This window comes from Thamnophis sirtalis, unplaced genomic scaffold (genome assembly GCF_051295495.1).
Source record: "Thamnophis sirtalis isolate CommonGarterSnake01/CBP01778 unplaced genomic scaffold, rThaSir2_p1.2 scaffold_5, whole genome shotgun sequence".
In the NCBI taxonomy this organism is placed as follows: domain Eukaryota; kingdom Metazoa; phylum Chordata; class Lepidosauria; order Squamata; family Natricidae; genus Thamnophis; species Thamnophis sirtalis.
In genome coordinates, this window is record NW_028261385.1 from 3,701,158 (window position 1) to 3,716,538 (window position 15,381).

Sequence of the window (15,381 nt, forward strand, 5' to 3'; positions counted from 1 at the left end):
ACTGCGCCACCTCGGCTCTGTAGGCGTTGTTGAATCTCTGTGTGCCTGTTGATGGCAGATTTGCCTGGGGAATTCTCAGCTTTGTCTCCAGGAATTCCTTGGCATTTTTGGATTTAGCTTGGTCTGCGATGCTCACCTTAAACGGCACAGTGTATATGATCTGCTAAAATTGGTTCAGACAGGGAATTTATTTATTTATTAAATTTAGATGCCGCCCATCTCCTTATCGAGTGAATCTGGGTAGAAGTATTAGGAGTAACGTTTTCAAGGGGGTCCGGTTTGAATGTGAATTCCTACCAAGGCTTTATCTAATGTGTTTATTACTTTCGCCCCCCCAAGCTCAATTGAAAGGCAAAATCTTTCACTCTTCATAATTGTTTTTATATGTCTATTTTTATTGCCTTGTAAGCTCCCAGAGTCTCAACTAACCACAATTCATCATAGAATAATAGAGTTGGACGGGACCTTGGAGGTCTTCTAGTCCAGCCCCCTGCGTAGTCAGGAAATCCTACAGACAAATGGTTAGCTCTTCTTAAAAACTTCCAGTGTTGGAGCATTCACAACTTCTGGAAGCGAGTTGTTCCATTGATCAATTGTTCTAACTGTCAGGAAATTTCTCCTTAGTTCTAGGTTGCTTCTCTCCTTGATTAGTTTCCCTCCATTGTTTCTTGTCCTGCCCTCAGGTGCTTTGGAGAATAAGTTGACTCCCTCTTCTTTGGGGCAGCCCCTGAGATATTGGAAGACTGCTATCATGTCTCCCCTGGTCCTTCTTTTCATTAAACTAGACATGCCCAGTTCCTGCAACCGTTCTTCCTATGTTTTAGTCCCCTAATCCTCTTTGTTGCTCTTCTCTGCACTCTTTCTAGAGTCTCCACATCTTTTCTACATGGTGGCAACCAAAACTGGATGCATTATTCCAAGTGTGGCCATACCAAGGGATGATAAAGTGGTATTAACACTTCGTGTGATCTTGATTCTATCCCTCTGTTTATGGAGCCTAGAACTATGTTGGCCCAACTGAACCCAAATTTCTGTTGCTAAAATAAAACATTTGTTGATTTGTTCTGAATTTTGATCGCATGATCATGGGGACGTTAGAACGGTTGTAAGCCGAATGAACCTATAGTCGCTTAGCAAGAGAATGTTGTGCTCAATTCTGGTTGTACTACTAGTAGTTACTCAGTGGGGAAGCCAACTCAGGATCAGAACTACTCCCACGGCTCATAAAACAGTGAAACACGAGGAAGGCTTAATTTTGAAGAATAAGGAAGGGAAAAACAGAGAAGCAGAGGTTAAAAAAACCCCTGCAAAACTCCTTTTCTCTTCGTGTTAATTAATAATCAGAGAAATATATGTACCGTTTGAAGAAGGTTGATGGGAGGACAAGGTTTTGTGATAAATCTGCTTTATGGGTTTTTCCCCTTCTTCCTGGAATTGCCTTTTTTTTTAAAAAAACAGGCCGCACAAAATAAATGATTTAGCAAGGCAGTTAAGCATGGAGAAATTTGCAAGCTCAGGCCCTCCAATGGTGCTTTTTTTTTCCCCCGGCAAAGTTGCTGGTTTTTTAAAACAAGGGGTTATTTATCTGAAGGGACGTGTGAAATTTAGAAGTTGCCCCCAAGAGAGGAAGAAGTGGCGAAGAGAAATCCTTAGGCTGGAAAGAGCGATGGGTGGAGATACAGAATAGAATAAGAGAGTTGGAAGGGACCTTGGAGGTCTTCTAGTCCAACCCCCTGCCTAGACAGGAAACGCTATACCATTTCAGACAAATGGTTCTCCAATCTCTTCTTAAAAACTTCAGGGTCGGAGCATTCACAACTTCTGGAGGCAACTTCTGTTCCACTGGTTCATGGTTCTAACTGTCAGGAAATTTCTCCTCGGTTCTAAGTTGCTTCTCTCCTTGATTAGTTTCCACCCGTTGCTTCTTTTTTTTTTAAATTAAATTTTATTAATTTCATATATACATTCACAATTATAACAATTTTTCCCCTACAGTTGACAATATACTTAAGTTGCTTTCTTGCCATCCCATAAATCCATCTTATCTTACAACAATCCTACTTCTTCTTCCCTCCTTCCCTCTTTCCTTCCCTCCTTTCTTCTCTCCTACTCTCCTTCCTTCCCTCCTTCCTTCCCTCCTTCCTTCCCTCCCTCCTTCCCCCTTCCCTCCCTCCTTTCTTCTCTCCTTCTCTCCTTCCCTCCTTCCTTCCCTCTTTCCTTCCCTCCTTCCTTCCCTCCTTCCTTCTCTCCTTCTCTTCTTCCTTTCCCCCTTCCTTTCCTCCTTCCTTCCCCCCTTCCTTCCCTCCTTCCTTCACTCCCTTCTTCTCTCCTTCTCTCCTTCCTTCCCTCCTTCCTTTCCTCCTTATGTCCCTCCCTCCTTCCTTCCCTCCTTCCTTCCTCCCTTTCTTCTCTTTCTACTCTCCTTCCTTCCTCCTCTCCCTTCCCCTCTCTTTTTCCCCTTCCGCCCCTTTATCCTTCCCCTCTTCTTCCCTTTCCCCCCCTCTTTCCTACTCTTGCTTCTTGTTCTGCCCTCAGGTGCCTTGGAGAATAGCTTGACTTCCTTTTCTTTGTGACAGCTGCCGAGATATTGGAACACTGATATCATGTCCCCACTAGTCTTTCTTTTCATGAAACTAGACATATCCAGTTCCTGCAACCGTTCTTCATATGTTTTAGTCTCCAGTCCCCCAATCATCCTTGTTGCTCTTCTCTGCACTCTTTCTAGAGTCTCCACATCTTTTCTACATCGTGGTGACCAAAACTGAATGCAGTATGCAGGCTTTGCGTGCCTGGATTCTATGTGCGAACGCAGAAGGGAAGATGAGGTCCTTGGTCCTCTCTGAGCTTGGTGGTTTTTTTGCAGAAGTTTCGTTACCAAACTTCGTAATCTCATCAGGGTGCTGGTAAGGAAATGTCAGCCAGAAAGCCACCAAGCTCAGAGAGTTCCCTCATTTCAACCCTGAACTATAAATATTCTCTTCTAACCGAACCACTTGTAATATAAACAGGAATCAAACTCCATTCTCTTCTAATACTGATAATGTAACCTGGTTGTTGTTGTTAGTTGCAAAGTCGTGTCCAACCCATCACGACCCCATGGACCATGTTCCTCCAGGCCTTCCTGTCCTCTACCATCCTCTGGAGTCCATTGAAGCTCAGACCTGCTGCTTCGGTGACTCCATCCAGCCACCTCCTTCTCTGCCGTCCCCTTCTTCTTCTTTTGCCCTCCATCGTTCCCAGCATGAGGCTCTTCTCCAGGGAGTCCTTCTTCCTTCTCATTAGGTGGCCAAGTCTTTGAGTTTGATGTAACCTAGTAATAATACTAGGGTAATAAAACCTCTGCGAGGAGACAACCTAGTTTAGAGGGGATCAAGGATCCCACAGCCCTCCTCCTCCTCCACAAATCCTACTCCCTTTGGGCACTGATTATGTTACCTAGTTGGGTCATGAAATGTCTGCAAGAAAACAACCAATCTCAGAGAGCATCAAGGATGCCACAGCCCTCCTCCTCCTCTCCATAAACTTCACTTCCTTCTAGCATTGATTAGGTTACCTAATTGGGTCATGAAATGTCAGTAAGAGAACAACCAAGCTCAGAGAGCATCCAGGATCCCACAGTCGTCTTCTTCTTCTTCTTCTTCTTCTTCTTCTTCTTCTTCTTCTTCTTCTTCTTCTTCTTCTTCTTCTTCTTCTTCTTCTTCCTCCTCCTCCTCCTCCTCCTCCTCCTCCTCCTCCTCCTCCTCCTCCTCTTCTTCTTCTCCATAAATGTCACCCCTTTCTACCACTGATGAAGGTACCTAGTTGGGTCATGAAATGTCTGCAAGAAAACAACTAAGTTCAGAGAGCATCAAGGATCCCACAGTCTTCCTTCCCGTCAACCAACCCTGCTCCCTACAGGTGCTGATTTTGTTGCCTAGTTTGGTCATGAAATGTCTGCTTGAAAACAATCAAGCTCAGAGAGCACCCAGGATCCCACAATCTTCCTCCTCCTCCTCCTCCTCCTCCTCCTCCTCCTCCTCCTCTCCATAAATGTCACTCCCTTCTACCACTGATGAAGTTACCTAGTTGGGTCATGAAATGTCTGCAAGAAAACAACTAAATTCAGAGAGCATCAAGGATCCCACAGTCGTCGTCATCTTCTTCTTCTTCTTCCTCCTCCTCCTCCTCCTCCTCCTCCTCCTCCTCCTCCTCCTCCTCCTCCTCCTCCTCCTCCTCCTCTCCATAAACATCACTCCCTTTTACCACTGATGAGGTTACCTAGTTGGGTCGTGAAACATCTGCTCGAAAACAACCAAGCTCAGGGAGCACCAAAGATTCTGCAGTTCAACCCTGAGCTAAAAATATTTCCTTCTGTTGGCCTTTACCGTCTTCATCCCATGAGGAATCAAACTTCTCAACAAGGATGAACTAATAATCTGGATTCACACCACATGCTCCAACTGTCCCGTAGAAGAGAACACATTTTCCCCCCTTTAGCATCCTTAAAAAAACCTCAAGAAATGCTTGCCTTAACCTGCTCCCTCATCATTGGCTTCAAGGCTATTAAGCTCTGATAAATTAATACCATGTCAGAAGGCAATTAGCTAGGTTTTTCTTTCTTAATATTTTAATTCGTCACACGATTGTTGTTGTTGTTTCACATCGATTTTGGTTGTACGGCTGACAATAACATTGGATCGAGGGAGCATTTCTAAAACAGGGATTAACAAGAATTTAACCCAGGGGTGAAATCCTCCCAGTTAGGCCCAGTTTGGCCAAACTGGTAAGGACAATTGTCCTTGGTTCTGCGAACCGGTAGTTAAAAAAAAAACTGTGAAGTGTGATCGTCGAAAGCTTTCCCCCCTGCTTTTCAAAGCATTTTTTTTCCCCTGCCAGTTTGGGTGAATAGCTAGAAAAAAAAATACTTTAAAAAGTGGGGGGGAAAAGCTTCTGATGATTGTGCGGATCAGCTGTGAGCTGCGTGATCTCCCCCCACCACTTTTTAAAGCATTTTTTTCCTGCCTATTTGCCCAAACCGGCAGGGAAAAAAATGCTTTAAAAAGTTGGAAAAACTTTGCCACGCCCACCCAGTCACATGCCCCCCCAAGCCACACCCACAGAGCTGGTGGGGGGGAAAAAATTAGATTTCACCACTGATTTAACTCTAAATCTAGCTGGTAGGATTTTGAAAGTGGCTATTAGACTATTCATGACTGGGAGAGACATGATAACAAGGTCAGCCAATGAATAGGCATAGCAACAAGGTCAGCCAATGGGAGCTGAAACAGCTCGGGGCCAGGGCGTGGTTTAGCCTGCAATCTTCTGAGCCTGTGCTGGGAATCGAAACTGAAACTACTGCGTCTGAGTAGTAGAACTCTGAGATGAAACTGTTCTCTCCTGCTTGCGTCCTGCTTGTAACTTCTACCATTTGGAAAGAATCTACTGATGGCATTGTATATTTTATTCATCCGTTATTATGTATATAAAGAAGTTAAGGAATCTAGCTGAATCAGTTATCTGTCTGTGTACTTTCTGGATTTGATTTTTCTGCAACAAACTCGGGCAACTCTCCGTTCTCATAATCGCATTGTAGTTCTTCTTAAAAATAAATGAGGTTTTCCACGGCAAAATTGTGATACGCGCAGGGGGAAAAATGCAACATTTGTTTTCATTGATCTGTCGCATAATTCCTCCCCCCCCCCCCCGACTGGAGTTCATTTATAAGAAAGAGTAAGTACAGAATAATTGCTGAGAAAAATCACTTTGTAGCCCCGGAGGGGATAAAAAATAGATGACTTTTTTAAAAAAATGATTTTTTAAAAAAAAAATGTAAATGGGATGTTTTATTTTATTTAGAAAGAAATCCAATTAAACCAAGAGGATGTTCTTAAAATGAGACCTAAGTGGAATAGAAACAAGCCAGGTGGAATTTCTACGGATAATCCTCGACAACTCGTTCAGCCCCCGATCCAAGTTACAACGGCTAAACAAAAGTGACTTATGACCGTTTCCCACACTTACGACCGTTGCAGCGTCCCCCCGTAGTCACGTGATCCGAATTCAGAGGCTTGGCAACTGACTCGTATTTATGACGGTTGCAGTGTCCTGGGGTTACGTGACGAGCAAAATCAATGGGGAAGCCGGATTCGCATAACAACTTTGCAACTAATTTAACAACCGCGGGGGTTCGTTTAACAACCGCGACCAGAAAGATCATAAAAAAATCTTCTCCATTATTTTAACATGGAGATTAAGCATAGAAGCTTGGGTGTTTTCTTACCCAACTATGTAACGTCATCAGTGCTAGAAGTGAGTGGTGGTTGTGGAGAAGAGGAGGAGGAGGAGGAGGACTGTGGGGTCCTTGGTGTTCTCTGAGCTTGGTCTTTACTTGAGGACATTTCATTATCCAATTACTTAACATCATCACTACTGTCCCATATATTCTTTTCCTTTGAAGAAATTTTGCTTCTCAGCCCAGAAGCTTCTTCAGCTCTGACTCTTCCAAAATCTTGAGAACTTGGTGTTAGATGCTGGGTTGGTTGATGAATTATACATACAGCAGTGATGGGGAACCTATGGCAAGCGTGAGCCTTCTCTGTGGGCACCGGCAGCATCGCCAACTGGTCTCCGTAGGTGCTGGAGCGCCAGAAAATGGTCTTAAAACAGCCAAAAAAGAGGCTGTTTTCTGGGCTGTTTTCAGGCTGGTTTTGGGCAGTTTTTGGCCCTCAAAAGGGCCCAAAATGGTCTGAAAAATTATTCAAAACAACACAATTTGTTGGACCATTTTAAGGCTGTTTTTGGACTCTTTTTCGGACCAAAGCGGACCAAAAATGACCCAGAAAATGGCCTGAAAAATGCCCAAAAATCAGGCAGGTGTGCACTGGTCAGCTGGTCTCTGGGTTTTTGGTGTTTTGGCACACACATGTTCACACAGGTTCTGGTTTGGGCACTAGGCACCATCACTGATATGTAGCTTTCTCCTGGTCATCCCCTTCCTTCCTTCCTTCCTTCCTTCCTTCCTTCCTTCCTTCCTTCCTTCCTTCCTTCCTTCCTTCCTTCCTTCCTTCCTTCCACTCGACCAATTAGATCCCACAGATTAGGCCTCCTCCGAGCTTCATCAGCCAGTCAATGTCGACTGGCAACCACGCGGAGGAGAGCCTTCTCTGTGGCAGCTCCGACTCTATGGAACGATCTCCCCGTGGAGATTCGTACCCTCACCACCCTCCAGACCTTCCGCATAGCCCTTAAAACCTGGCTATTCCGACAGGCCTGGGGCTAAAGACCTTAACCCTACCCGAATAGTATGAATGTTGTGCTTTTAATGATGTATTGTCTTATATGTAACTTGGTTTGTCCTCCCCTCCCCCTGAACTGTGAGCCGCCCTGAGTCCCCCCAGGGAAAAGGGCGGCATACAAATAAAGTATCTTATCTTATCTTATCTTATCTTATCTTATCTTCCTTCCTTCCTTCCTTCCTTCCTTCCTTCCTTCCTTCCTTCCTTCCTTCCTTCCTTCCTTCCACCCACCCACCCACCCACCCACCCACCCATCCATCCATCCATCCATCCTTCTTCTTCTTCCTTTCCACCCCTTCCTTCTCTGCCTCCCTCCCATCTCTTTCCTCCCTTCCTCTTTCCCTCCCCCATCTCTTCTTCCTTTCCATCCCTTCATCCCTCCTGCTCTGCCTCCCTCCATCTCTTGGTTCACTGACAAAAGCGCGCCCGACTAAACCGCGATGACAAAACTGCGAGTTCTAAAGCATGCCGACGAATGAGCATTGAAGCACGGCGATGACAGCGCAGCGACAGAAGCGCGCTGTAACCCTAACCCTAACCCTAACCGTTATTAAGTGAGTCCCATTGTAGTTAAGTGAGTCCAGCTTCCCCATGGACTTGGCTTGTCAGAAGGTCACAAACGGGGGGCAGGTTGACCCTGGGACCCTCCAACCGTCATAAGTACATGCCAGTTGCCAAGCGTCTGGATTTTGATCAGGTGATCCTGGGGATGGCTGCAACGGTCGTTAAGTGCGAAAAATGGTCCTATGTCCCTTTTTACAGTGCTGTCGTAACATCGAGCAGTCAGTAAACAAGCTGTTGCAAGTCGAGGACTGCCTGCATCTTCAACAATGGCCGAATGTCTAATGTAGGGGGAAAAAAATCTTAAAAATTCAGGGAGGAGGAGCTGAACCAGCCTCGGAAGGAGCTGCCGTTGAGCCGAATGGCTCCGTCCACCTTCCGGACTGGACCAGGGGAAACATTTGGCCACATTTTGTCTGCAAAAACGCAATAATTTTATGGGCCATAAGATATTTTACACCATTTGCCGGATTTCAATCCCGTGGAAGCTATGAGTCTCCAAGGTGGACAGTTTCTGTGAGTTAATGGGTTTGGCTCTACTCTGCTTTAAAAGCATCTGGTTCAATGAGACCTGGTTTTGGCCAGTTAAAGGATCCACACAGGAAACCTTTAGTAGTCTATGCATTGGTGTCTATGCACACAGAGATACACAGAAGTGCATTCTGTCTCTTTTTTTAATTCTCCTTTGTCTCTCTCTCTCTGTCTATCCATCCATCCATCTCATCTCTCTCTCATCTGTCCTATCTATCTATCTATCTATCTATCTATCTATCTATCTATCTATCTATCTATCTATCTATCTATCTATCTATCTATCTATCTATCATCTATCTATCATCTATCTATCTATCTATCTATCTATCTATCTATCTATCATCTATCTATCTATCTATCTATCTATCTATCTATCTATCTATCTATCTATCTATCATCTATCTATCATCTATCTATCTTATTCTTTCTCTCTCTCTCCTCTCTCTCTCTCTCAATCTCTCTTGTCTGTCTGTGCCTATCTCCATGCATCCATCATCTGTCTGTCTCTGTCTGTCTAATCTCTCTCTCTCTCGTCTGTATCTATCTATCTATCTATCATCTATCTATTATCATCTAATATCTATCTATTTATTTATCTATCCTCTCTCTCTCTCATATCTCTCTCATCTGTCTATCTGTTGTCGTCTAATCTCTCTCTCTCTCTTGTCTGTATCTATCTATCTATCTATCTATCTATCTATCTATCTATCTATCTATCTATCTATCTATCTATCTATCTATCTATCTATCCTCTCTCTCTCTCTCTCCCTCCCTCTCTCTCTCTCTCTCTCTCATATCTCTCTCATCTGTGTCTATCTCTATCCATCCATCATCTATCTGTTGTCTGTCTAATCTCTCTCTCTCTACCCCCTCTCTCTCTCGTATCTATCTATCTATCTATCTATCTATCTATCTATCTATCTATCTATCTATCTATCTATTATCATCTAATATCTATACAGTATATCTATAGCTATCTTCTATCTATCTATCTATCTATCTATCTATCATCTATCATCTATCTATCTATCTATCTATCTATCTATCTATCTATCTATCTATCTATCTATCTATCTATCTATCTATCTATCTATCTATCTATCATCTATCTATCTATCATCTATCTATCTATCTATCTATCATCTATCTATCTATCTATCTATCTATCTATCTATCATCTATCTATCATCTATCTATCTTATTCTTTCTCTCTCTCTCCTCTCTCTCTCTCTCAATCTCTCTTGTCTGTCTGTGCCTATCTCCATGCATCCATCATCTGTCTGTCTCTGTCTGTCTAATCTCTCTCTCTCTCGTCTGTATCTATCTATCTATCATCTATCTATTATCATCTAATATCTATCTATTTATTTATCTATCCTCTCTCTCTCTCATATCTCTCTCATCTGTCTATCTGTTGTCGTCTAATCTCTCTCTCTCTCTTGTCTGTATCTATCTATCTATCTATCTATCTATCTATCTATCTATCTATCTATCCTCTCTCTCTCTCCCTCCCTCTCTCTCTCTCTCTCTCTCATATCTCTCTCATCTGTGTCTATCTCTATCCATCCATCATCTATCTGTTGTCTGTCTAATCTCTCTCTCTCTACCCCCCTCTCTCTCTCGTATCTATCTATCTATCTATCTATCTATCTATCTATCTATCTATCTATCTATCTATTATCATCTAATATCTATACAGTATATCTATAGCTATCTTCTATCTATCTATCTATCTATCTATCTATCTATCTATCTATCTATCGTCTATCATCTATCTATCTATCTACCTACCTACCTACCTACCTACCTACCTACCTACCTACCTACCTACCTACTGTATCTATCTCTATCTATCTATCTATCTATCTATCTATCTATCTATCTATCTATCTATCTATCTATCTATCTATCAACTATCTATCTTCTCTCTCTCTCTCATATCTCATCTGTCTGTGTCTGTCTCCATCCATCCATCATGTATCTGTCTGTCTGTCTGTCTGTCTGTCTGTCTGTCTGTCTTTCTCGTCTGTCTGTATCTCTATCATCTATCCATCTATTTATCTATCCCTCCCATCAGCCACCCCATAAAGCCAGTTCCCTGCCTCTCCTTCTAAGGACTCTCTTCTGGCTGAGGCTGTCAAGGAGAAGCCTGGCCAGGCCCCGCCGTGGGGTGGCGAAAGCCCCAACTTCTGCTCTTTGTTGCAGACCTGCTAGCTAAGACTAAAAGTTTTGTTAAGTCGGGGGATTCCTTGACAATGAAATTTATCTCCCCAATAAGCAATCAACATTATAATAAAGGAAAAATGCTTTGTGTGCACCTTTGAGAGTGCATCAGATATTAATCTAAACATCAAATTAATTATAGTTTGCAAAATGAATAGTGGTGCGCGAGGCCCTAATACTTCTCTGGCTCTCCCTCCCCTCCCCTCCCCCACTGCTGCTCCGGGCTGACTCCCCCTCCCCTAATTGTTGGCTGGGGTGGAGAAAGGGAGTGTGAAGGCTCCTGTTTTTCTATTTCTGTCTCTCCCTTTAGTAGGAATCTCCCCCGTCCTGTTAGTAACAAAATAAGATGGAGCAAAGGGAGATGGAGAAGGGAGAAACCCTGCAACTGACTGGGACTCTATCACAGACATTAGGAATGAATAATTTAATTGCTGTAATGAAAAGTGTTGTGGATAATTCCTTCCTCCCTTCCTCCCTTTCCTTCTTTCTATTTTCCTTCTCCCTCCCTCCCTTTCATTCCTTCCAATTTCCTCCCTCCCTCATTTCCCCTCCTTTCTCCCTTCCTTCAAAAACAATACAAGTGAGAATGACTTTTGATTTTCTTCAGGCTTCCACATTGATCTTTCTTTCTTTCTTTCTTTCTTTCTTTCTTTCTTTCTTTCTTTCTTTCTTTCTTTCCTTCCTTCCTTCCTTCCTTCCTTCCTTCCTTCTTCTCTCCCTCCCTCTCCTTCCTCCCTTCCACCCTTCCTTCCCTCTTCTGTCTCCTCCCTCCCTCCCTTTCCTTCTTTCTATTTTCCTCCCTCCCTCCTTCCCTCTCCTTCCTCCCTTCCTTCAAAAACAGTATAAGTGAGAATGACTTTTGATTTTCTTCAGGCTTCCACATTGACTGATCTTTCTTTTCTTTCCTTTCCTTTCCTTTTCTTTCTTTCTTTCTTTCTTTCTTTCTTTCCTTCCTTCCTTCCTTCTTCCCTCCCTCTCCTTCCTCCCTTCCTCCCACCCTTCCTTTCCTCTTCCGTCTCCTCCCTCCCTCCCTTCAAAACCAATAGGAGCAGGAATGACTTCAGTTTTCCTTCTGGCTTCCCCATTGACCTCCCTCCCTCCCTCCCTCCTTCCCTCCCTCTCCTTCCTCCCTTCCTTCAAAAACAATACAACCGAGAATGACTTTTGATTTTCTTCTGGCTTCCCCATTGACATTTCTTTCTTTCTTTCTTTCTTTCTTTCTTTCTTTCTTTCTTTCTTTCTTTCTTTCCTCCCCCTCTCCTTCCTTCATTCCTCCCTCCCTCTCCTTCCTTCCCTCTTCCCTCTCCTCCCTCCCAACTTTCCTTCAAAACCAATAGGAGCAGGAATGACTTCTGATTTCCTTCTGGCTTCCCCATTGATCTTCCTTCATTCCTTCCTTCTCCCCCCCCTCTCTTTCTCTCCTTCCTTCCTTCCTTTCCCTCCCTCCCAACATTTTGAGGTCACATTACTAGGATTCACGAATAAAATTTTTCCCCATTGGATTGAACGTCGGTGTGATGCAACTTGGCCTAGACATTTCAGCTAGTAAGGAAAACTTCCCACGGGGAGAGTCTTGATCGTTATGGGTGGTGACCGACACATGATTCCCCACAGGTGTTTCTCTCCTAAGGGACCACATCGGTCAGAAACATTAGCAATGCATGGAAATTCTTACTTTCTGGGTTTCCTTTGAAGCATCCAAGAAGCTTCTTCAGCTCTGATGTGTCTTGTTATTATGTTATCCAATATAATGTACTTTTCTCTGGTTCCACCACAAAACCGCGTTCGACTAAAGCGCGCTTGACGAAACCGCGTAGCTGACGTCATCACAGGGCGACAACAGCGTGGAGACAGAAGCACGCTGTAAACGCTAAACCTAAAATTAACCCCTAAACCTAAACCTAACCCCCCTAAACCTAATCCTAAACCTAACCCTAAACCTAACCCTTAACCTAACCCTAAACCTAATCCTAACCCTTAACCTAACTCTAAACCTAACCCTAACCCTTAACCTAACCCTTAACCTAACCCTAAACCTAACCCTAACCCTAACCCTAACCCTAACCCTAACCCTAACCCTAACCCTAAACCTAAACCTAACCCTAAACCTAATCCTAAAGCTAACCCTAAAGCTAACCCTAAACCTAACCCTTAACCTAACCCTAAACCTAATCCTAACCCTTAACCTAACCCTAACCCTAAACCTAACGCTAACCCTAACCCTAAACCTAACCCTAAACCTAACCCTAAACCTGACCCTAACCCTAACCCTAACCCTAAACCTTACCTTAACTTGAATCGGCTTGCTTTCAAAGCGCTATTTAAAGCGCCCTTCTTTCTCCGCGCTGGCTGTTGTCGCCCTGTTGATGACATCAGCGATGCAATTTAATCGGGCGCGCTTTAGTCGAGCGCGGTTTTGTCGTGCCACGCTTTTCTCTTTGCATGCTGTGATTTTTCTCTTGGTTGCAAATTGGCCATCCTGTTACTTATGATAATGAAAACACTAGAATTGGCTAGAATTTCTCTGGAAAGACGTTCATGGTGGAATGAACTTCAGTTCTGACGTTTACTCCAGCCCCAAATCCTACACGTAACCCTCAATTTACAATGGTTAAAAATGTGACTTATGACTGTTTCCCCCACTTGTGACCGTCACAGCATCCCCAGGGTCACCTGATCAAACGTCAGGTGCTTTGAACTGACTCATGCCACCTGCAGCGATTCGCTTAATGACGGTGGCGAGAAAGGCCGTAAAATGAGGCAAGGCACACTAAATAACTAAACCTTGCTCAGCGACAGAGATTTTGTGCTTGATTGTGGTCATAAGTCGAGGATTACCAGTAGTTTTCTCACCTGCATTCCCCTCCCACAAGTCCTCATATCACCATTATTCTTTATGCCCTGCCTGGCTGCGTAAACCCACAGATCACGCATGTGCCAAGCTTTCTGTTCCCGTCACACCAGAATCTTCTCTTAGATATGGTTCATGGTTGGGATTGGCGGCATTTCCATGTTGACATTCCATGTTTGCTTCCATAGGCTCCTTTGAACCTGGCCAAGGTCTCCATTTTTCATGTGGATATTGGCCCTGCTCTACAAGCACCCCCTGGGTGCTGTTCCCCCCCAAACAACACATTTGGAACTCGTGACCATTGGTGGGATTCCAATAATTTAACAACCGGTTTTCTGCCCTAATGACCAGCTGGGTAGGTATGGCTCGGTGGTCATGTGACTGGTTGGGCATGGCCAACTCAACATCAATCACGTCGTTGAGCGCTTCACCTTAGCTGTGACAATGTAATAAGGGTTAACCGGAGAGGCCGTTTCTGTAAGCAAAGTAATAAATATGAGGCTAGAAACAACACCAGAATGTTTCCTTCCTGCCTTCCTTACAGGATTAGCCCTGTAAAATGGAAAAAAAACCAAAAGGAGATTCCTTCCAACAACCGGTTCTCCGAACTGCTTAGAAAGTTAACAACCGGTTCTCCCAGATAGGTGCGAACCGGCTGAATCCCACCACTGCTCGTGATCCATGTTGACTTCTGCCTCTGCCCCCCCCCCCATTTTTGGCATTTGTACCCCCCGCTTCAGCTCGTACAATCTGCTATTTCTTCTCACTCTAAACCACAGTGGTGGATCAATCCATTTTTCAGAGTTGCAACCCATCGGGATTTGGACATAAAAGGGAGAAATGCCCCAAAGTTGGCTTTGAGTTAAATCTGGAGAAGATTGATAAAGCAACAAAGTCCTTCCTGAACCTCAATTTTTGAGGTCTCGCCTGGCCGCTGGAGGAAGACAAAGGTTGGGCAGGTGAGAGAAGTTCTGGAACCAATGCAGGTGAGCAGATAGCGGGCAGCTCATGAGGGGAGTGAAGTGATGGCAGGAGATGAAGGCAAGGTGTTGAAAGTGGTACCCACCAACCCGTTCAACAACATGGCACCCCAAACAATTAGCAGCAGCACAAGAGGAAAGAGGAGCCAGGATGGGGACCAAGAATTCAAACATCAATGTTCCCACATGCATCCTGAAACCCAACCCTTCATGGCCCCAAAGATGTTTTCCCAAAAGGTAACTGGACTTCCTTGGTTTTTTGCTTGAAGACATTTCTGAGCTGAAGAAGCTTCTTGGATGAGAAGCAAAAGGTCTTCAAGCGAAACCAAGAAAGTCCACTTGCCTTTTGACAAAACCTCCTTGGGGCAACCATGACCTGGATGACTGAGGATCTCCAACCCTACTGTCTTTGGCCAAAGGAGATTGAATCCTGCTGAGGACCAGCTTCACCGTTGAGTTCACCTTCATCTCTCCTCCCTCCCTTCCCTTCTTCCCATCCCTCCTTCTCTGCTTTGGCAGGCCACATGTCTCTCTCTCCATCCACCACCATGACCAATCTCTCTCCTCCATGGCTCCTTTCCCTGCCCCCGCTTTCTCCCAGTGCAGAATGGGACAACTCGCCATGGCCAACTCAACGCAGCCAACTCTCCTTGGCCAACTCAATGCGACCAAGAACTGCGGGACAAGAAGTCAACAAAGACGGAAGCTTACATTAGTTTCGAACGGAAGCTTGGCAAATCATAATCAAAGGAGGCCAATTCGGAAATAGGAGGGTTACGATAACTTTGACCAAAATGTAGTCACCGATAATAAAAGGAATGGAACGGAATCGATTCATACAGTGTTGAATTGATGAGTTGGCTGTGGGGAGCTGGACACGGTGAATTGTTCTAGAAGCCGCCCCCCCACTGATCCCCAGTGTAAGGGGCTTCCCCCTTTTCTGCAGCCAGGGTTTGGG

At 44.3% G+C, this 15,381-nt stretch overlaps 1 protein-coding gene across 13 annotated transcripts in view; it reads right to left on the bottom strand.

Annotated features, from left to right (window-relative positions):
- The window catches only part of CELF4 (CUGBP Elav-like family member 4), an 861,219-nt gene that overhangs the window by 35,041 nt on the left and 810,797 nt on the right, over positions 1-15,381 (bottom strand). The gene's annotated exons all lie outside the window — the stretch shown is intronic.